Below are 22,913 nucleotides of genomic sequence, written 5' to 3'. Positions count from 1 at the left end.
TGGCCTGTGCAATGCTTGTTGTTGCCTACAGTAGACATTCATTATAATGCCTTTTTGGCATTGTGTTATTATTCATTACACCTTATATGTATGCATAGTATCCCTGATTGATGTGTACGTACACTCTGTGGGGTCCTTGTGTTTTATTGGGGACTTTAACACTCTGTTACAAGTACACCTCACTTCTGGGCTTACTGCTGTACTCTAGTTCACATATTTATGCTATGTAGTCGGTTATGGCACATAAGACTGTATACTGATGCCTTTCACAGGTTCAGTTTGGTTATACTACTACCTCATTCTTCCATACTTCTGTGATGGCTTGGTGGATAGCTACTGGGACTAGGGTATATAGGGTTCTGGGTTCGAGACCTCCATGGCTGTTTATTTTGTTGCTGTGCTGACAAAGGCCTGTTGGATACAGAGTGATTAAGGCACTTTAAAGCAGTTGTAAGCGGGTTTGCATGGGTTTGCACGGTGGTAAGCACTGCTTATTTCAGGTTATAGTTTCTTACACTCAGTTAGCTCCTACTTTGCTTAATCTGTGTAGGCAATGCTTACCCCATGCAAGTGCACTTAAACACACTTACTTGTGCTTATATATGCTTACTACTGCTTATTTGTGCTTACACCTCCTTACTACTGCCTTATTCATTATGACACTGGACTCTTCACATGTGCATTTCCGGCAGTACTTCAGTTCATAAATATATGTTATTTAGTGGGTTTTGCACTAAAAAATATTGGTTATGCCATGCTTTTCCATGTAAAATAGATTGTGCTGCAGTGGGACTCGAACCGGGAATGCCTGCTCTGCCCACTACACTATTGCTGTGCTGCTTCATTTGCATATATCTTCCTTGTTATCCTCTTCAGGCTTTTAAAATGCTTTAACAGTAGCTAGGCAATGGGCACACCCGCGCACCTACAGTTAGCTGTACTCAGATTTTTAAAAGGGTTTCTTCTTTTGATTTTTATGTCCTATTGCTGTTGTACACATGGGGGACTGTTGGTGGGGATATGCGGACACCTATGAGCGGTCTAACTCATTTGTTTCCACTTTCTGCTATTCTACATTGCAGGGGTGTGTTTATTTTGAGAGCTCTGCTCTCAGACACGTCCCCTGCACTCATACACACTCCATGTATGTCTGGGAGGTCGGGCAGCACGCCTTCATTAATATGTATGGCGCGCTGCCATCCTCCTCCTACATGGGCGAGGTCGGGCAGTATGCCTTCATTAGTATGCATGGCGTGCTGCCATCCTCCTCCTACATGAGCGAGGTCGGGCAGCATGCCTTCATTAATATGCATGGTGTGCTGCCATCCTCCTCCTACATGGGTGCTTCCATGCAGGACTATGCTAGTCCTACACAGAAGATTAGTGAATCCGGGGGAGAATGTTTCCTTCTTCTTCCTCCTTAAAGTTAAATACGCTGGATACTTTAATGAATTCCTGAACTGATACATGAAAAAATGTGACACTCTGTATAATCTTTGGTTTTAAGGTAAATTTAGTCATAGTGAAATGCAGTTCAAAACAATGAATTCAAAGCTTCTACCTGAGTTGCTTAATGACTCAAAGCCATGTTAGTTCAGATGAAGTACCCTCACTGAAAGGACCTCACCTGATAAGTCCTCTACTCGCGCCCAATTGGCCCGTGGGGGGAGGCATTCATGACCTACAAAAGATCCTTATGATTCATTTGTTTCTGCCTGAAAAGCCCTATCAACCCATCTATTCCCCAATAGCAAAACTACACAGTAGGAAATGGGTCAGCTGGCCGGTCCTGTATGAGGGCCTACCTTTTACTCAGGTAGAGAACCACCCTTCCCTTTGGTGGCTCACCCTCTGATGGGAGTATGTCTCTCTGCATGCAGAGTCCCCACACCTCACAGATGTGTCCCCATACTCAATGGATGTAACACCTAGTGCTCCAGTTACATATCACCAAAGTGGTGGGCCTGAGTCACCGTACTCACTTCAAAATGGGGGAGTTGTCAGCAACCAATAAATCCCATGCTCCTACAGGCACCTGCTAATCAAGCTCAGAGTACTGGTACTGTATAACGGACTTGATGTATCTGGTGAAATCCTCGTGAATCAAACATTGAAAAACAACTTGCAGCTGAGAATGATGGCGAGTCAGTAGAGCATGAAAAATGAACTGTGTTTTTGAGTGAGTTGTGAGTCACTAATGTATAGAAATAAGTTGACCATGTGAGAAAATTCAAAAATTCAAAGCAGGAAATGATGAATATCTTTAACAAAAACTTCTGTGGTTTATAGATGTGATATAATAGAAACTTCTGTGGTATACCCATAAAAAGGAGAAATGTTTCATCTTTCAACATTTCAAATAGCCAGACTAGCTATCAAAATGAAAATGCAGCTTCAGGTATCAAATACGTTTAATTCTAACACCATGTAGTATATGTGTACTTAGCAGTGTAAACACTGTTAACAATTATAGAATAGAAGGCTAAAGCACAGACATTCACGCAAAGAAGCTTTGCTTTAGACTGACTTTTCATGCTTTGAGATCTAGTTCCCCATCATGCCAAGAACAAAGTACTTTTCTGAGCTTGATTCACATCAGTGATGTGCTAAATAAAGCTCCATGATTAAAGAAAATTCCATATTTTGTAGATTTCTAATTCAGTGGTGGAAAAGTACACAAGATGGCCATTTGATATTTTTCACCACCTGAAGTGTGTCATAGAGCTTTGCATGGATAATCATGAGTCTGAATGTGTTGTTAATATTACTGATGACAAATTAAAGTATAATAATGTGAGACTGATTTATTGGAAAGGCTGAAACAGAATAATGTCAAGGTGACCAAAAGTAAGCATACAGTCCGAGTTACAGAGCTGAAATATGCTAGCCATGTCTGAAAACAAGAAAATTTACAAAAGGCACAGAGAAAAGGTAAGCCTTGTGCACGTCTAAAAAATGGGTAAATGAGTTTCATTGATATTTTTCAGAATGGTGAAGTGTATTTCAATGTTCATTCCAATTATATCATGTCTGTGTTTCCCATTAAAGAAATTATTAGAACATAATGTGGAATGTTACTGCAGCACAGAGAAAGAAATAACGCTTTAAAATTCATAGGCAAATAATCAAAAAGGTGCCTATAATCAAGTATTTTGATCTATTGTAAGAAAATGCATGCCAGAATGCTACTGGTGCAATGATTCATCAAAAAGGAATACTAGCCACTTATTGTTTAAGATCCATTGTGAGCATCCTTTAAGGAATATTAAATGAGATGTGCTCAAAAAGAAAAAGGATTGGTAGCCATAGTTTTGGATACATAATGTCCCAGGAGTATATTTATGTGGTATTTGGGCTAGCAGAAAGAGACAGTAAAGAGTTGCAGGGTATATTAAGATGTCCATGTTCAAGATACTTCCAGTACACCAAAGAATGCTGCTGAAAGTGCAAATGTATGACATGAGAATGAAGTGCGAGCTACGAAAAGGATATCAAGCACCTTTTCTAGCTACTGGATGAAAAACAGGGTGTACTGGGAAAGAAGTATAAGTGATCTACAAAATACAACAGTACCCATGAAGTGGTAATGGACCTGAGATAACAAGTTGACCTTGACCTTAACTTTGACCACCACATGTCTACTGTTGCATGGAAAGCTTTCCACGTAACTCACTTGATTAATAAAGGCATCGCTTCAAGAGCAAAAGAAGTTAGAACTCCCCTATACTCAGCACTTATCCATCTCATAATTGAGTATAAAACCCCATTCAGTATGTACCATACTAAACATCTACAGCAATTAGAGAGACTTCAGAGGTTTCTAACAAAGAAGATCAAGGTCTCCAGCATGTGCCTTACATGGACCGACTAAAATCCCTGTCACTATACTCTGTATTGTATAGATTCTTAGGGGAGACTTAGGCCTGGCCTACAGAGCAACCCAAGACCCAAACCTAATGAACTTACTGCATATCTGTAAATCAAATTCGTCTAAGGCTACTCATTCCAGGGACTTAAATATGGTCTGTGACTTAAATAGGACATGCTGGAGGGACAGATTTATCTTCCAGCGACTTCCATATCTTTGGAAGAGGCTTTCAATTTATGTGAAACAGAGCAATTCTATGACATTGTTCAAGAGGAACCTGGATGAGTGAATGGGGTACTATAAATTCTTACTGGAGATGGTTCCCACAGCCTTCCTGGACATGCGCAGTCACCACTAAATACAATCTTGGGTATTTACTAGTACCTCTACGGTATTACATTTGCTTGAAATGGCTAGGCTTAAAATGACCTCCAGGTCGATAGCCTAGTACTCTCCTATGATCCTATGAACCTATGACCAATAAGAATCAGATACTAACACTGAGCTCAAAATTTTCCAAGCATGATCCAGTACTCCGATATGACACAATGAATGTCTGTGCAAAGCAAACTGTCTCCTACAAAGAAATAAGTGCAACCCATATTGTTGATCACAGAAGTCCTAAGCTGTACTCAGGTATGATGTTTAAAGCAGATAAAGTAACAGAGCCGAATCCACTAAAGGAAAGAAATACTGACAAAAACACAAAAGACACATTTAAGAATTCTAAGTGTAAAGAAAATGAGATGTGTTATATCAACCAGATGTCCTAATGCGAGTTGATTAAAGAGTCTATGCACTGTGCAATGCATACCATGTCAATAACATAAGACAAAATTAATTCTTACAAAAATAAGGAAGACCACAGAGTAAACAGATTTGTTTCATTTTGGACACTGTGTGAATGTAAATGTGTTGATTATTATTCATTTTTTTTAGAGTTCATGAAGATAATAGACATTACCAATGCTCTTTTATCGATATCCTTAAAACTGTTTTATGATATCAGATACCCGATATAGCTGTCTTAGGTTATGGTCCACAACATACAAATATTGAATTTGTACATTGTTAGGAGAAGTGGGTATTTCAGATTTTATCAGTAGTCCAAATGATATACTGTTCAATGGTCAAGTAGGGTGAATAATTCAACCTGTGCAAAGCCTAATAACTAAAGCTCAGAGTATTAAGAGTGTTACATAACATGGCAGCTAGTCTAGAAATACAAACTTGCAAGGCATGAATTTATGATCATTTCAGCTATGAAAGAGTTGTAAACTAAACAGTAAATAGGTGCATCTACATACTTCTTCCTGAAAATCCTGAAAAATGTAAATTGAGTCCAGTGAAAACAAGTCTACCAAAATATTTGGTTTGGCAAAGTAAAATGGCCATGTTTAATTATTGCATGCAGGCAGGGGTCTATATCATATAATCAAATGTTCAACTCTGTAAACCTCCATTCATCAAGATGAAAACAGGGAACTTTCACTTCAGTGAACATGAACTTCAGTGAATTTCTAAAACAGGGAATGGCATAAGCTGGCTAACATTGTGACCATCAGGCAAACTGCAGTATGTCAAACCCCCACCCCCACAGCCACCCACACCCCCCTAACTATATGTACCAACTCCAAGATCACATTACAGTGGGAAAAGGGCAAATTTCTTGTTGTTGGCCAACTAATGCCATCCCCTATTTTAGAAATTTGCTCATGTTCACTTTCGCTGAAGTGCACGTTCACTGTTTTCCACTCAATTAATGCATGTTCACAGAGTTTAATGTTCGATTATATGAAATAGACCCTGCAGGCAGAGGCTGGACTGGAGTAGCATATCTACAAGTCATACTACCAATAACAACAGTGCACCATTTCTGAGATAAAATCGGAGGTACGCATGCTGTGGGTTCATATTATTATATTTTGAGTTGTGTTTTAGGTTTGGGCTATACTTTTATGTTTAGTCATGGGGTTTTAGGGTTTCAGTTAAGCACAAAGATTTAATGTAAGTTACAGAGTTTTAGGGTTAAGGAGTTGGTTTTCGGATTAGATTTAGGGATGAAACTGCAGGGTTAGGGTGAAGGCTTTAGTTTTACAACTACACCTACAGATGGAGGTTTCAAGAGTTTTAGGAATAGGGTTAGGGATATAATTTTATCATTAGGAATGGAATCTTAAGATAATGGTTAAGGATAGATTTTAGGGTTAAGTTTTAGGATTAGGAAAAATACAACAAAATGGCATCAGTTACTAACAGTGAGTGGCAACAACCCACATTCACATTCCAGGATGTAAAGCACATAATTAAGTTACACCTAAATGCTATAAGTAACTATTAATGGGAGCAAGAACTTTATTGTCATTGAAAGACAAGCCAATAAAAGTGCAGTAAAGTTAACAGAAAAGCAAACAGGTATGGTTGTGAAGAAGTGTTAGCAGCCAAGGTATTTTGTTGCCCAGTTTGAAAATCGAAAGTTGCAATAAGAAAATCAGAAACTGGCTTAAAATGAATATGTCCTAAAGCGACTCTGAGTTTGAGAAGCCATCATCTGAGACATGACTCCAGAAGTGCCTACACAGATATCTGAAAAGGTAACTAAAGACATTAGCAGGAGCAGTAGTGAATTAGACATGAAGGGTTCATCTTAATCCAAGATGTCCTGATAGGTTGTCTAGAGGGAAAATTCCTGCTTCTATTTCTAGTGTATCAGTAGAGAAGGATGTTCCAAACACTTTCCCAAATATGTGAAACATGACTGTATAAAAACTCAACAAGGCAGACAGTGGTAGTGACTTAAAAAGTATTTAGTTACTTATAAACATTATACTAATAATGTATTTTGGTTTTGAACTTGAAACACTGAATGAAATGAAAGTAAAAGAGATATACTGATATGTCCTTGCATACCAAAAAAAAAGGAAAATAGAAAACTGTATTTCATTTTGAAAGGGTGACATGCTGAATGCTATAATGCTTTGCAAACAATGCAATGCCCTGAAGTGCATAGTGAATAACAAAAGTATAAGGTTTTGAAAGTCTAAGTTTGTATTTAAATATTCTAACTCATAAAGTGTCATAAAACTATAGTGTGCAAGACTACAGCTTCAAGGAATTGATGCATTTTGTCCATATATCTATAGAAAGGATGTATGTCACATGGTCTGCTACAGTGGTACAGCCTGAAGTACTTGCTGCTGCTGATGGACCGTGGCTGGTCTTCATCTCATTCTTTCAGCTGCCCTGATATGCCAACTGTTACATTACAAAGTGCTCAGAAGGTTATGGTACACAAAGTAGCAGGATTAGATGGCACTCAGATATGTTTCAGGCTGCGTCCATTGTATCTGAGAAAGGCTTCCTAGCACTGCTGTTTAGGAGTTCTCAGGAAATACATGAGGGGAGATCTAAGGAGATACATAAATTAAGATCTGAAGAAATACATGAGGGGAGATCTAAGGAGATACATGAAGTGAGATCACAAGAGATGCATGAGGTGAGATCGCAGGAGATACATGAAGGGAAATCTCAGGAAATACATGAGGAGAGATCTCAGGAAATACATGAGGAGAGATCTCAGGAGATGCATGAGGGAATATCTCAGGAGATACATGACGTGAAATCTCAGGAAATACACAAGGGGAGATCTAAGGAGATACATGAAGTGAGATCTCAAGAGATACATGAGGTGATATCTCCTGAGATACATGAGGGGAGATCTCAGAAAATACCTCAGGTGAGATCTCAGGAGTTGCATGAGGGGAGATCTCATGAGATACATGAGCAGAGATTTCAGGAGATACTTGAGAGGTTCTGATGCTTCTTCTTGAACAAGGGTGGATGGTTAATGTCTATTAGGTAAGATGAAATGCAAGAGTATGTTAACTGTGAAAAGACTGTATAGTTTAAAGTATTGTAGGAAGCTTGGTAAAGGAAATAGCCACAAATAGCTCCCTCTGGATTCAGGAACACAGTAGACCATGGAGGGAACAATCAATTGCAAAGACTGCTAGAGTGGTACTGGAGTTTGACATAAACTCAGGTTTTGCCTGTATTAATAACTTTGATCCATATCTGAGGCATGGACAGTATTCAGAGTGCAAACCAAAACATTTGGTAGTACAGCACAATGAAAGGGCCTTGGCAAAAGCAGAAGAAATGAATGCATGCAATGCATGAAAAAGGAGTGAGTGCACAGTAATTTCTGTGCAGGTGAGCAGGTTACAGTCAGATAACTAGTGCAGCATAGATAATATTAAGGGTACGAGGAAATAACATTTAGACTGCTGTAATCTCACCCACTTGGTATGTCTCACACATGAATGGATATTTACAAATAGACATGCAGGCAGGCATGCTCTCACACACCAAATGCATATACACATGCACACACACACACACACACACACACACACACACACACACACACACACACACACACACACACACACACACACACACACATATATATGCAAACTCAAACACAGACATGCACTCAAATACATGAACACAGAAATATGCTCACATGCACACAAATATGCACAAATACACAGCCATGCACTCAAATGCACATACATGCACGCATACACATGCACATGTGCATACACACATATAAACATGTAACACACACACACGCACACACACACACACACACACACACACACACACACACACACACACACATATATATGCAAACTCAAACACAGACATGCAGTCAAATACATGAACACAGAAATATGCTCACATGCACACAAATATGCACAAATACACAGACATGCACTCAAATGCACATACATGCACACACACACACACACACACACACACACACACACACACACACACACACACACACACACACACACACACACACACACACACACACACATTACACTATAGAGGCACATGTTACAAAGCATTTTCCCAGAGGTGCCCTTCAAACAATTTTGCGTTGACTGCTGTACTTTGTTATCATGTTAAAAAGAAGGAGAATAAATAGCTGCTACTACCATAAGACTGACATTACTAATAGTATTTCAGTTAATGCATTTGCATCAGTGGTGTACAGACACCAATGGTTCATAGGTTCATAGGTAGGTACTAGGCTATCGGCCCTAGGGCCTATAGAAATCTAGCCAAAAAGGTACCCCAAAGAAAATTATTTTCTTGTACCACTGTCGAGCAGAGCCACAGAGGTGATCCCTGGGGTGAATTTCCTATTTCCCATCCAGTCATCAAGATTTTTCTTGAAGAGTGCTAATGAGGAGCTTTGTTTGATATAGATAGGTAGTTTGTCTCTGGGATAGGAATCTATCCCTCCAGCATGTTCTATTTATTGTGGTGACAAGATTTAGGTCCCTAGAGGGTGTAGCTTGGAGGGACTGGGATTTCTTTAAGTGGAGCATGTCCAACAACTCTGGGTTTGACATAGCTTTGTATGTTAGGCAGAGATCACCTCTGAGTAGACGATATGTGATGGCGTAAAGCTGGATTTTTTTGAGACGGTCTGCGTAGGGCATCGGTTTGAGGCCAGTAATTCTCATTGTGAGGCATTTCTGTGGCCTTTCCAGTTGTTGTAGATGTCTTGTGAGGTACATACCAAAAGGGGTATTGTACTCTATAACGGGTCTAATAAGGGGAACAATGACCTCTTTTTTCCTGGATGAGAAACCTTTTGTGATGAGGTGTGCCACGTAGAAGGATTTCCTGACTACTGTGGCGATGTGATTATCAAAGGAAAGACTACTGTCCACCTGTGTCCCAAGGTCTCTTATCACACTTTCAGTGTTAAGTAGACTACCACCTATGTGGTAGCTCACGGGTACAGAGTTTTTACCAAAGGGGATGACAATGCACTTTTTGGCATTGAGCTTAAGGCCATGGCTTTGACAACAGGCAACTGTCTCAGTGAGGCTTTTTTGTAGGATGTTCACATCGTTAGGAGTTTCATTATGGCTCCTAGTTTGCAGTCATCTGTGAACTTAGTTAGCCAAAGACCTTCTGTGTTAGCTTGTACTTCAGAAAAGTAGATACCAAACAGGAGAGGACAAAGGACTGAACCCTGTGGTACTCCACTTGTCACTGGTCTGAAGTCAGATTTGGAGTCTGCTACTTTCACAGTGTGGGTTCTATCAGTGAGCCACTTGGCAACCCATCTTGTGACATAGGGATTTATACATAGTTTAGTGAGTTTATCTATAATTCCAGAGTGGGGGATGGTGTCAAAAGTCTTGGTGAGATCTAGATAGGCTGTGTGAACCACCTTACCCTCATCAACGGCTTTGGTGACTGCTTCAAAGAAGTCAACCAGGTTTTGGAGACATGATCTGCCTTTTATACACCTGAACTGGGTGGGGTCCAGAGTTCAGAGATTACCAATGTCTCTGTTTATATGTTCCATGATGACATGTTCCATGGCCTTGCAGACCAGGCTTGTTAGGCTAATGGGGTGGTAGTTCCCGGGGTCCATAGTGGCTCCCCCTTTGTGGAGTGGGGTAACCGTCACTGTGCATGATTCAGTGAGCACAAAGCCTGAGGTGAGGCTATGATTGAACATGGTGCTTAGGTGGGGTGCCAGTTCGTTCTGTAGTTCATGGAGAACACAGCCTGGGATGTTGTCAGGTCCCATGGATGCTGTGTTATTGGCTTTGGAGAGTGTGTTTTTTACCTGTGAAGCCGTGATTACAGGAACTTTGCATTCTTCTGGTATAGAGATGGGCCCTATAGGGGGTGAGCGGATATAAAGTTTGCACTGAACCTATCTGCCAGAATGTTGGCAATATCAGTTGGTTCTGTATATTTATTGCCATTGTGCTGTAACTCAGAGCAGACCTGAGTGCTGCCATTGAGATTCTTGATATAGCTATAGAATGCTTTGTGGTTGTATTTAGAATCAGTGGCAATTTTGTTTTCATAACTAGCTTTGGAGGATTTTATGAGGGATCTCAGCTTCTTACTGAGGCTGACCAGGGAGTTCTTTCAGTCATGGGATTTTACTCTTTTTTGCAACAGTTTCTTTGTTCTGTTGTAGAGTTTGTTTATGGCAGGGGACCACCAGATTGGCTTCCTTTTTTTGGAGGATAGCATCTTGGTTCTGTTAGGGATAGCACAACCCATGCACTCGTGTAAGTGCTTATAAAGTGCATTTGTGTAGGATTCAGCAGTCGTACCTCTATTGTCCATCTGCATGGGTGTTGTGAAGTTTGTTACTTCTGTCTTAAGAAGCGTGAAGTTGGCTTTGAAACATTTTTTACAGCGGTTTCCCTAATGGGGTGTGGGGGCGGGATGTGGATGTCTAGGCTGATTAGCTTGTGGTCAGATCTGACCAACCACGAACTGACCTCTGGTGTGGAACACCGGTCGCCCATGTTGGTAATGACTAGGTCTAGGATATTGCTGCCCCTGGTGGGGGTGTGGATAAGTTGATCCAAGGCGTTGGAATTTATGAATTCCAGAAAACATTGAGCAAAAGAGTTGGTACATGAGTACTTTTCCCAGGTAATGGTGGGGTAGTTGAAATAGCCCATTATTAGGGTGTTGGGTTGTACCCTAATATTTTCCAGTGTATCATGAAATGAGGAGTGGGAATCCTGGGGCATGGTGGGGGATCTCTAGCAAGTTACAATTTGGATTGCAGTCTTGCCCAGAGTTAGTTTCACTTGGATAATCTCGGATGCATTATGCTGAGCAACTAGCCTGGAGGTGTGAATATCCTTAATGAATATGGACACGCCTCCACCTTTAGTGTTTCGGTCCAGGTTAGGTGGCCGAAAGATGTGGCATGAATTATAGCCTGGTAATGCAGGTGTGCTCTCTGGAGCCTTGAACCAGGTCTCTGTCACTGCACAAATGTCGATGTTCTCCATTTTAAGGAGTGCCTCGAGTGAATGCATTCTGAGGTTTAGAATTCTAGCATTGAGTAATATTACCCTCAGATTTTGCTTGCTTGTACCTGTTACGGTGGTGAATTTGTCATTTGAATGTTGCCTAAAAAAGACACTATAGGGGTGACAAGAGCCTTAGCCAGTATCCGGAATCCCAATGGCGACAGGTGCAGGCCATCTCTGCAAAGCATTGCGGTCTGTCGTTCATGTCATCCCAGGCAGACAGATACTGGATCCCCTTAAAATGACACCAGAAGCTTAGCCAATTTTTGAAGTCAATCATTTTTGTCCTTGTACTGTGGTATAATTCTGTGTGATGGCAGAATGTTACTCAGGGCTAGGGTCATACCTGCCTGGGCTACAAGATCTGAGAGCTCCTCCATGTCTCTTTTCATGTAGTCCAGGGAGGTACGGTTCAGGTCAAAATGACAGTGATATTTGTACTTTTTGTGGAGTGACGTGAGTGCGTGCATTATATGGTAGATCCTGGCACCTGACAGGCAGCTGACAGTAACTTTCACCTTGTTTAGCCTGGTGAGTGGGACATAAGTGTGCCTGACTATAGATCACCTATGACTAGAGTGTTGGGTACGTTGTTATGCCTTGTGGGCTATGGTTGAGTGGCACACTGAGTTTGTGAGCTATGTGTCATTTGGGTTGTGTTGGGGTGGAGGTTGCATGCATTTCTGCTTTGGAGGCCTCTGTTTCTTGAACAGATCTTTTATTGAGAGCCTCCGTGAATGTAGGTTTGTGTTTTGTTTTGCTATGTGTGTGTTTTGGTGGTGTAGGTTTTGAGGGACTATATAATGAGTGTGGTGTGGTGTGGTGCAAGTGTTTACCTTCTCCTCTTGACTATCTAGTCCAGTCTTGGGTGAAGAGAGTTTTGCTTCCAGTTTGCCTATATAAGTGCATCTCTCACAGGTTGTAGTTTTGTGTGGTAGGAGGAGAGGGTTGTCTGTGTACATGAGGCAATTGCTGCATTCCCCCAAGATGCCCAGATTCATCAGGTAGACAGGAGAAAACACCTGAAGCTGACCCTTAGACATGCCTGGATATGTGCTTATTTATTAAGTACTAAAAACTGTTTTCTTCTAGACAAATGAGGAAAGTTGAGTGCTGTAGTAATTTGTAGCTTATTTAGTGCTTACAACGAGTTCTGAACAAGTGCTGAGCTCGAGGAAACATATTTCAGTGCTAAAACTAAAAAAAATGACCATTTCTTAGGGAAGATTTAAAGAGCAGACTTTATGGGGCCAGGAATAGTTTAACCCTAGCTAGGCAGCGATGCATAAAGTGTTTTTTTTTATTTTTATATAACTGTAGCAAATGAGCAAACTGATTTAAACAAATTAACCAATAAAAAGCAAAAACCTGAGCTCGTTCCAGCAGTCTTCAATCAGACAAGTTCTAACTGCACACTCCTGCTACTGGGCTGCATGTGAACCTTCTCCAAAAAAAGATGGTCTGCATTAGTGCTCAAGTTATACAAACAAAGCTAGATTCAGCAGGTCTGATTTTAGTCTATGCTACAGCAAACAAGGCATACCAATTTCAGAAAGAAACAGTTCAAATAAGCAAGCACAATAAGCCTTTAACCAGAAACTCTCAGCTCAGAAGGGCAGAATCTACCCTCCCCTTCCACAAGAGTGCAGACTACACCGTCTTAATGTAAAATAACTGGCCCAAAGCCCAAGTGCTTAAACAAGAACTAATACACTCTTAGAATAACAGACACTAAGCCTTCAATCAGCAACTCCCAATTTAGAAGGATGTAAGCAACCTGTCCTGCCACAACAGTGCAGACCACAAACTTTCTTAATGCAAAACAACTGGTCTGAAGCCCAAGTTTGTCAACCAAAGGCTTAGAATAACAATTACAATTTAATCAGGCTACTAACAAGCAGTAATAAATACAGCAGAATAAATGCAGTAAAGTAGGAAGAAACACAAATACAGTAAAAGCAGATGAATAAAGTGTAATTTTTTTATATAACAATAGAAAACGAGCAAACTGATTTAAACAAATTACCCAGTTAACCAGTAAAAAAAGCTCAAAATTTAGCCCTGTTCCAGCAGTCTTCAATCAGACAAGTTCTAACTGCACACTCCTTCCACTAGGGTGCAGGGGAACCATCAATTCCCAGCTCAGAAGGCCAGAATCTAACCTCTCCTCCCACAAGAGTGCAGATCACAAACCTTCTTAATGTAAAATAACTGGCCTGAAGCCCAAGTGCTTAAACCAGAACTAATACACTTTTAGAATAACAGACACTGAGCCTTCAATCAGCAATTCCCAATTTAGAAGGATGTAAGCTACCTGTCCTGCCACATCAGTGCAGACCACAAACCTTCTTCATGTAAAACAATTGGTCTGAAGCCCAAGTGCTTAAACTGAAAGGCTTAGAATAACAGTTACAATTTACTCAGGCTACTACCAAGCAGTAATAAATGCAGCAGAATAAATACAATTGAGTACTTTTAAAAAGAGAAAAAAGCAAAATAAAGTGCAAATAATTTTTATTTATTTTTTTAGTAAAGTACAAGGAGAGAGGAAGAGAGGAAGGAAGAGCAGAGGTTAAGAACCTAAGTGGGCTGGCCTTCTCAAATGTTCTCTCTGTATTAAGTAGAGTGAACACCAGACTGGGAGGAGTGTCCCAGATCAAATTTACAGTAGGGGCGGGCAACTGCAAAACCACCAACTATAACAACACCACAAGAACAGAGTAGGGGGAGGGGGGAAACAGTTTCAGGACAGATGAGAACAGAAAACAATGCCAGAAAATATATAAAACAATCCAGTCAGGCAAAATTAAGACATTGCAGAACTCTGAAAGCTTAAAATTATGAAATATACTTATCAATCAGCGGTATATTTCCAGATTGTTTTAGAATCACACTAGACAGAACCCAGGAGTTTCCAACAGTGAATGCAAGAATTTACAAATAGAAAATATTTTTAAATCAGCAAGCCTTGAAGCAATTAGATAACACAGAAGCTGTTAGACCAGTTTTATAAACTCCACCTCAGAAATAAGGGGTAAGCAGTTTCAGGACAGATGAGAACAGAAAACAATGCCAGAAAATATATAAAACAATTCAGTCAGGCAAAATTAAGACATTGCAGAACTCTGAAAGGTTAAAATGCCAACAAATATACTTATCAATCAGCAATCTATTTCCAGATTGTTTGAGAATCACACTAGCCAGAACTCAGGAGTTTCCAACAGTGAATGGTGGTGTGTAATACAATGGAAAGCTTACTAAAATCACTATATCAAAGCAGTAAAAAGGCGGCACAGTGGGTAATGCTAGCACTGGATTTTTCTGTAAAAGTAATAATGAATAAAATAAAAGTACATTTAAAACTACAGGTAAGACATATATTCACAATGAAGTGAAGTGGTGGATAAATAACATAAGACACTGGCATCCTGTTTATTGGCAGTGTTGTTTATGAGTCTATTTAAATTAGTTAAGCAATTTCTCTGTATATGGCATAACTTTCCTCCATAGTCTTTCTGATTTGCCTTATTTGTGTTGTTTGTTGCATACATTTGCTTGATTGTATTATTACTGCTATATAATGTAGAGAAACTCACATGTATTAGGAGCACAGCCAGAAACCACATCTTTACCAAGAAGGGACTGAACATAACCTGACCATACAATGGACACAGACTGAACATAAAATGACCATAGCATGAGGATAGCATTAACATAAAGCAAGCATAGACTAATTGACATAGATTGAACATTGAATGACCATGGCATGAGGATAGCCTTAGTATAAGCTGAGCATAACCTAAATATATAATGGGCATAGACCGATCCTTAAGTGACCATAGCATGAGGATAGTCTTAGCATAAACCAAACATAACCCAAATAATGTAATGGACATAGACTGAACATTGAATGACCATAGCACGAGGATAGCCTTAGCATAAACTGAGCATAGCCTGAGCATAGACTGAAACAGACTGAACTTTGACTAAACAATGAATGTCTGGTACTGATGTGACCAATAACTTTATATGCTGGTATAGCTTATTGCACTGCAGAGATTGTCTTCCTTGAATTTCCCTGAAAACACACTCCTAGTGTGATAGTCTCATTTAACAAGCATAGATAATAATTAACAACATTATAACAGAGACGTCCCAGAGAAAGCAGTTTGCAATACACTGGATGTCAGAGACATCATATGACACAGCAGAATGGTATTATAGAAGTAAAAGTGGGCCAACAATGGATATTTCCACAGGCAAAAGAAAGGAAGGTCTCGAGGTAGAGATCAGAGTGCAGTACATAACAATGCAAGTGTCAGAGGCCGACAGTGTGTTATTAAAACCCAAGTTCCAGTCTACACTGAATGTAACATACTAATAGAGGAAGGAGTGCCCAAAGCAGAATCAAGCCAAGAACTTTTGAAGCCACTCCAATTTTCCAAACTACAGGGGCAAAACTTGTTCAGGGAAAGATCACTACAGGAAAAAGAGACAGAAGAGGAGAAAGTGGTTGTGGCTGGGGAATAGCAACAGCCTAGCTTTTCTGCTATGGTAGCATTATACTGGAAAATAGAGGGGGTAGGCTTTAGGAACTTGGCCAAAACTGATTTCTCTGGAAAAGCAGAGAAACAGAAAAGTTTAAAGGATATAAAAGGAGATCAGAAATAGCCACTGATAAATCAAGAATGATTAGCTGGGTGTTAGAGACCAATGAATATCTTAAAGCAGTGGTTAACAGTGCATTCAGAAAGGCCTGGAAACAATACTCAGGCCTTCAATTTTTAGCAGCATTACAGTGCATTTGTCATGTTCTGTAACATATGCATAGTCAGTTTTCAGTACTCACTTTAGCATTCAGATTTCTCTGTCTTTAGGGGACCTGGGGCTAACACCTGTATAACAGACCATGGTTAAAAAGAAATAAACAGAGTCTTAAGGAGCAAAAGAAAACCCATCATTCAGAGTGCTGTTTTTAGAGGCAATTATAGGTTATGGTTTCCAACTTGACACCGAAAGACAGGCTCTAAAGTGCTAAATCATGAGCCCCGACTCGCATGTCTTTAGGCAAGAGATTGTCAGTCTTCAGTCCTGTGTCTTTAAGAGGTGGGGTACACCAGGGGCAGTATTTGTATAGCAGACTATAATACTTAGCCTGACACTAAAATGCTGATTCTAAAGGGAGATGCTGCTACCTGGAACCATGTGTCTTTCACTCGGAAAGAAAAAAGGAAATAGCTCTATAACAGGCCATGTTTCCTTACTTTGTCCTGAGTGACAGGATCTTGAGAGAGCGAGAGAGAGAGAGAGAGAGAGAGACTGTCAAATGGTAGGGCAGTTAATCACCATTTGAGTGGATGTTTTGTTTGTAGGGTACATTTGCTACCCATAGACATAATCAGTATGATAATCATTTCAATTTACAAGTAACAAAAAGCAAAGATTTAGAAAATTCACTAAATTCCACAAAATAGGTTCATAGGTTCATAGATTATATAGACAATATAGATTGTGAATCATAATTTGTCATGCTATCAGAGTTTAGCTCAGTCAAAAAATCTTTCTGCAAAACAACAAACTGATATATGTGTTATTAAAGTGGGTTATATTTCAAATTATTACCAACTTTAGAAGAATACTGATTAACAAAAGAACAGCGATGGTTTCTTTCATGTTTTCTTTTTGCATATTCCTTTCTTTATCTAGGATAAGAAGGATGACAGGATTACATATGCAACACTACAGCCACATCAAGTTGGTTCTCGGCTCAAGAACGTTGTTCAGGAAAATTCAACAGAGTACGCCGCTGTCTGTCTCAAGAGTGTGCCAGATAATGATATCACCTACGTTACTGTGAACACTGCCAAGTGACGTACAAATGCTAAAATACCAATGTATTATATAGAGGGCCACGGTACAGAATATGCTGCAATTACAAGGCAAAACAAAAAGATTAAGAAGCAAAGACATTAATCCATGTTTGCTGCAGACTGCCCTTATACTGGCTATTAACTAACCATATATCAAGTGTATAAAACATGGCAATAAAGTATGTTTATCGTGTGTCAGCATTTTTTATTATGACAAATTACATTTTTTTCTCTCTTCAAAATGCCAATAACCAACTGAATAAGAAAAGGGTCAGGAAGAAGGACCATCTTAATGAAGTGAAGCTAAACAACAGAATTAGGAAGTCAGGAACAAAAAGCTGGATTAGCAGGCAGCTAAAGTAGTAAGGGACAGAGCTGAGGAACAGAGACGGGGCTCTTTGTCATCTATACTTTTAAATCTTCCAGTGTTTGTAATAGACAGAATGCAGGAGAGCTCTCAGGCTAGACGTCTATACCTGCAGCAGAAGATGACCCTGGTCAATACTGGATTCCCAGCCATTTTGGCCTTGTGTATCTGTGGGGTCATATCACCCTCATATTGAGTCAAGACTATGACAAATCTGAAAACATTTGAGGGGCATTATGCTTTAAAAGAATGGTGAGGCATGTAAAGAGTTTGGGGTAGGTGGGACAGGATGTCTAAAGATTACAAAGGTTTGAATGAAAATTACTGATGGACTTCACCTGCCTGCTAATGTTGGCACTTCAGACAGATAATAGATTACATATGCATCACTAATACAATGAGTACTATGCTGCAATGAATGAACACAATTTATGAAAAAATGTGGGAAAACCTTTTCTTGATTGCCCACAGTGGTGTGCTTTGACTGTCAAATTGCAGACTATGTGCAGTCTAATCACTCTGCAAGTAAGATATACTTTTTTATTTCCCTTATCAGTGGGAAAGGGGGTGTCTGAGTTCAAAGTGTCTTTAAAATGTTCGACAAAGATTGACAGTTGGCGAATAAGATTAAGGCTGTGAGTTGTTAATGAACAAGTTTCTGTACAGGGTTTGGTTCCCTCAACCGGCATTTGCCTATTCTATGATCTTGAGCAGGTCACTTAACCATACAGCACTTTGGGAAAATTAGGAATTTGGCCCAGGCCCATTATTTGTCTCCTGGATGGTATGCCGAGTGCCTACCTTTGAACCTAAGAACAAGAAAACTGCTGCTGGACTGGAATCATGAATCCAGGAGGCAGGATGCTGGACAGCAGTATATTTCCAAGAAATGTACAGTTTTAAATAATTCTTATGGCACAATGCTATGGGAATTAGAGGGACAAAAGTAGAAACAATATTCCAACATATAACTGAAGTTTTAGACCTCATGTCAAATCATTAATAACCCTGTTCCAGAAAATTGTGCTTCCTTCACATCTGAAAACCTAAAAGTATCATAAAAAATGATTGAAGAACATTAACCTAGCTTGTAATATAAATAAAAAATGTTTCAGGGACAGTTGTGTGTCTCAGAGACTACCCCTACTATGGAATAGACTTCCCATTCATGTGAACCCAGGTTCAACCCTGACCCTACTCAAATGAAAATTTGATCAATGAATTGGGAATCAGAATTTTTCCTCTGGGCCAGCACCTATGGCAGCTTGTAAATGCTATTGTTACCTTAACATAATTATATGTATCCAGTAATATATCCTGCTATGTATCAATGGAAAAATATGGCCAGCCCAAACTATTTATTAAGAGGAACCTCAGGGAGCTTGAACTGTCATCTATCATTTTGAAGAAGTGCTAGGGAACATTTCTCACCATAAATAAAATCTAAAATAAAGACAAAAAAGTTAAGATCCCATATAGCTTTTCTGATGAAAGAATATATTATTTTATGATTTTGTGGTTCAGCAGAATGAGGTTTAGAGTTTGTGGGTGTAAAGGCCAATTTTGTTGTGGAAAAATACATTTAAAAGCTGGGAAAATATGGTTAGGTTTAAAAAGAACTCTTAGGGTCATTAGCCTAGGAATTTCCTATGTACCTATGAACCTATGATGGTTCTGGTATGTTTGATCAAAAGCAAGATTTTTTTTTTAAATATGGAAAGGAGGGAGTGGTTCTTTTCCTCTGTTTCAAGAAGAACAATTGATAATGTAATTGTAATATTAATAATGCAAAAGGTGAAGAGCAATTGAGAAAGAATGCAAAATGAAAGGAAAGAGATGTTGAGATTTTGATAAAGCAGGAATTTGTTGAAAAGTATGGGAGAAGGGGATTAGAATAGTACAGCCCAAGACATTGCACAGATAACTTTCCATGCAGTATTGAAACGGGGAAGCGGTTGGTTGTAGGAGATAAGGTGAGTAGGTAGAGAAAGGCAACAGGAAGGTGAGGTTGGACATATGACTCCATAAAGAGAGAGAGTCCTGGGAAGTACCAGAGTAGATGTTGGTAAATGGGGTGGTAGGATAGTGGTTGACTCAGATATTGGGGGAACAGAAGGAAGTATTCTTCTAGGAGAATAATTGGGACAATAACAGAGTAGTGTATTGTTGCAATGCCACAAATCCTGCATGGCTACAAGTTGAACAGATTTTTATAATGTTAGAAGAGTTGCAAGCACCTAAGTGAATTGTACATGCATGACATTAGCTTTTTACTGTAATTTCTCAATGCAATGTATAAAAATACCAGAAACAATTTTACAAATCCAAATAAGATGTGCAATAAAGTTACTCTTTAAAGACAGACCATATGTTAATAAAGTCACTTGGCATTTTTAATCATGTCTTTTTTATTGTTATTTATTTATTTACATGCACCTAGTATAGAATACCATATGTCTATGACTTTTTAGTTAGATATTTTCCAAATGCAACACAAACTATAACAAGAACCTCAGGGAGCTTGTATTATTATCAGTAAATGCTGAGTCTAAAGCCTTGCTGAACATGTGAGTAATTGCTTTACTTTTAGTAAGTGCTAAGGAGCATTTCTCTGAATAAGTATAATGTAAATTAAACCAGACAAAAATGTTGAGCTTCTGTCTGCATGTGCAGGTCAAAGAATATGTGATAGTTTTATCTGGACACCAGCAATGTTGATGGCCCAGTAGAATGACATTTGGAGTTAAGGGTTGTAAAGGACAATTGTTTGTGGAAAAATACATTTAAAAGTGGATATGTTTGGACAATTGTTTTGCTGAACATTCACTTTGTTGCAGTTGATCACTGCATTTCTTCAGACTGCAGAATTCACTGCATAACACACCATTACTGTATTCATAAAGCCGATTATGTAGCTTTGTAAACTGCATACATTAATTTATTTTCTGTTTTCTGTCATATGCTGCTTAACCAGTTGCATTAAAAAAGATTTAACTGAGTATTTCTGACAGACAGATTTGATGTATTAGGGCCGCAAAAACTGGCAGTATCTCTAGAAAATCTTAATTGTTGAAAGTAATCTGTGATGGAAAAACACTAACTCTTTTTAACACTTAGGGAATAAAATGCAAATAAAAAAGTCTGCATAAAGAAATTATCAAAAAGCAAGGTGTGTGGGCACCCACCAACATGGCAGCAGTGTACACTCACAGATTCTGAGTGAATAGGGTTAGAAGACATTTAAAATGTCATCATGGAAAAGGAAATGGATTCAATTTAAAGAATACTTCACTTTTTTATTTATTTATTTATTTATTTTTGTGGGACTGCCCCTGGTAGTGAGATAAGTAGAAGGTTACCATTGATCTACAGTGAAGTTCCAGGAAAAATGTCAGAAACTGAAACTGTAGATGTTTTCTAAAAATATGAAGAAGATAAAGACATGCAAAAATCAATAACATGCAAAACAAATTAAAGGGATGTATGTGAGAATTCTAAGTGTTCTTGCACATATTTCATAGAGAAAAGAAAGACTTTGAAAAATTTATGACAGAAGAGATGCACTTACAGCAATATTTAAGTCCATATATTGTGAGGCAACAAAGAGTTGGATTACCTCATAAATCAACACCCCCAACACATGTAGTTATGAAAAAACAGTCAGTAAGAAATAAAGACTGACTTATTTACAGCAGCAAACATTGAGTCATTGGAAATACAGCCCAACTGTGTTTTGCCAACATTTACACCTTGGTAGTACCCACCTGTAATTGAACCCCCTCCTCGAGAATGACCAGGCCAGTCAAGCCAGGGGTAAATCTATGAATAACCATCCAGTCCTCACGTTCTTGTTTGAAGGAAGACAATTTAACAAATGGCTTAATTTACAGTGGCATTCTATTCCTCAGATGTGGAAGGAGATGTGTAATGAGCCTCTCTCTCTACCTCATTTTATTTATCTGTTGATGATTTAGATCCTTTGTTCTGGTATTTCTGGGACAATTCAATTTGTGAAGATACAAAAGACCTAGGACCACTGGGTCCTTAATGGTTGAGAAGACAAGGCCTAGATCTTGCCTCAAGCACCTGTAAGATACTGAATGCAGGGACAGTGTTTCCAGTCTTTTCCAATAGCGTAGCATTGTTAAGCCATTGATTTCCTTAGGTAGGAACCTCTTGGGCCTTTCCAGTTGTTTATATCTAGTGAGGTCTATCTCAAAGAGGGCATGTTATTCAGTTATTTGCCTAATCAATGCTGAATATTATAAGACAATAACTTCTTTGGCTCTGGATGATATTCCTTTGGTAATCAGCTGCACCAAGTAGAATGGATTTCTGACTACTGTGGTGACATGATGATCAAAGTAGATGATATTATTAACCCAAGTTCCAAGATCTCTAACAACATTCTCATTTTGAAGTGTAGTATCGTCTATCTCATATATATAATACCTAGCTAACTATCTATAGCGATCTATTTTTAATGCATTTAGCCTGCTACATATGCTAATATGGTCTATTGTGTCAAATGTTTTGGTAAGGTAAAGTATGCCATGTGGATAGCATAACCACTTTCAAAAGCTTGTGCTATACTTTCAAGGAAGTCAACCAGATTCATTAGAGATTATGTACCTTTCAAAAAGACAAACTGCTGTGGATGTAGCCTGATGAAATCGTTAATGTCATAGGTTATACAATCACCAAAAGCTGGTACTGAAGGCAAAACGCAAAAACTCCACGGCTTGGACAGAAACAAATTTATTGCAAACCAGCAATGTAAAACGAATAAACTGCACTAAAACACACAATTGCAGTTAAGCGCTTTCATCTGACACAAAGCAGACTTCATCAGAACAACAGCAAGGGGATGCATACATCTTTAAAAGTTTTAATTAGAATGCTATTTGGCACCTAAAAGTTTATTT

General features: G+C 39.1%; 1 long non-coding RNA gene across 1 annotated transcript in view; it reads left to right on the top strand.

The window, feature by feature from the left end:
• The window catches only part of LOC122812299, a 102,161-nt gene extending 81,776 nt beyond the window's left edge, over window positions 1–20,385 (top strand). Inside the window, exon 4 of the long non-coding RNA XR_006366379.1 lies at window positions 17,458–20,385. This is a non-coding gene — a long non-coding RNA (uncharacterized LOC122812299). The remainder of the gene's footprint in view (window positions 1–17,457) is intronic.
• Window positions 20,386–22,913: the final 2,528 nt, after the last annotated feature.

The sequence above is a fragment of the Protopterus annectens genome, chromosome 9.part0 (genome assembly GCF_019279795.1).
Source record: "Protopterus annectens isolate FY-2018-M chromosome 9.part0, PAN1.0, whole genome shotgun sequence".
NCBI lineage: Eukaryota > Metazoa > Chordata > Ceratodontiformes > Protopteridae > Protopterus > Protopterus annectens.
This window is presented reverse-complemented; position numbering and strand designations above follow the sequence as displayed.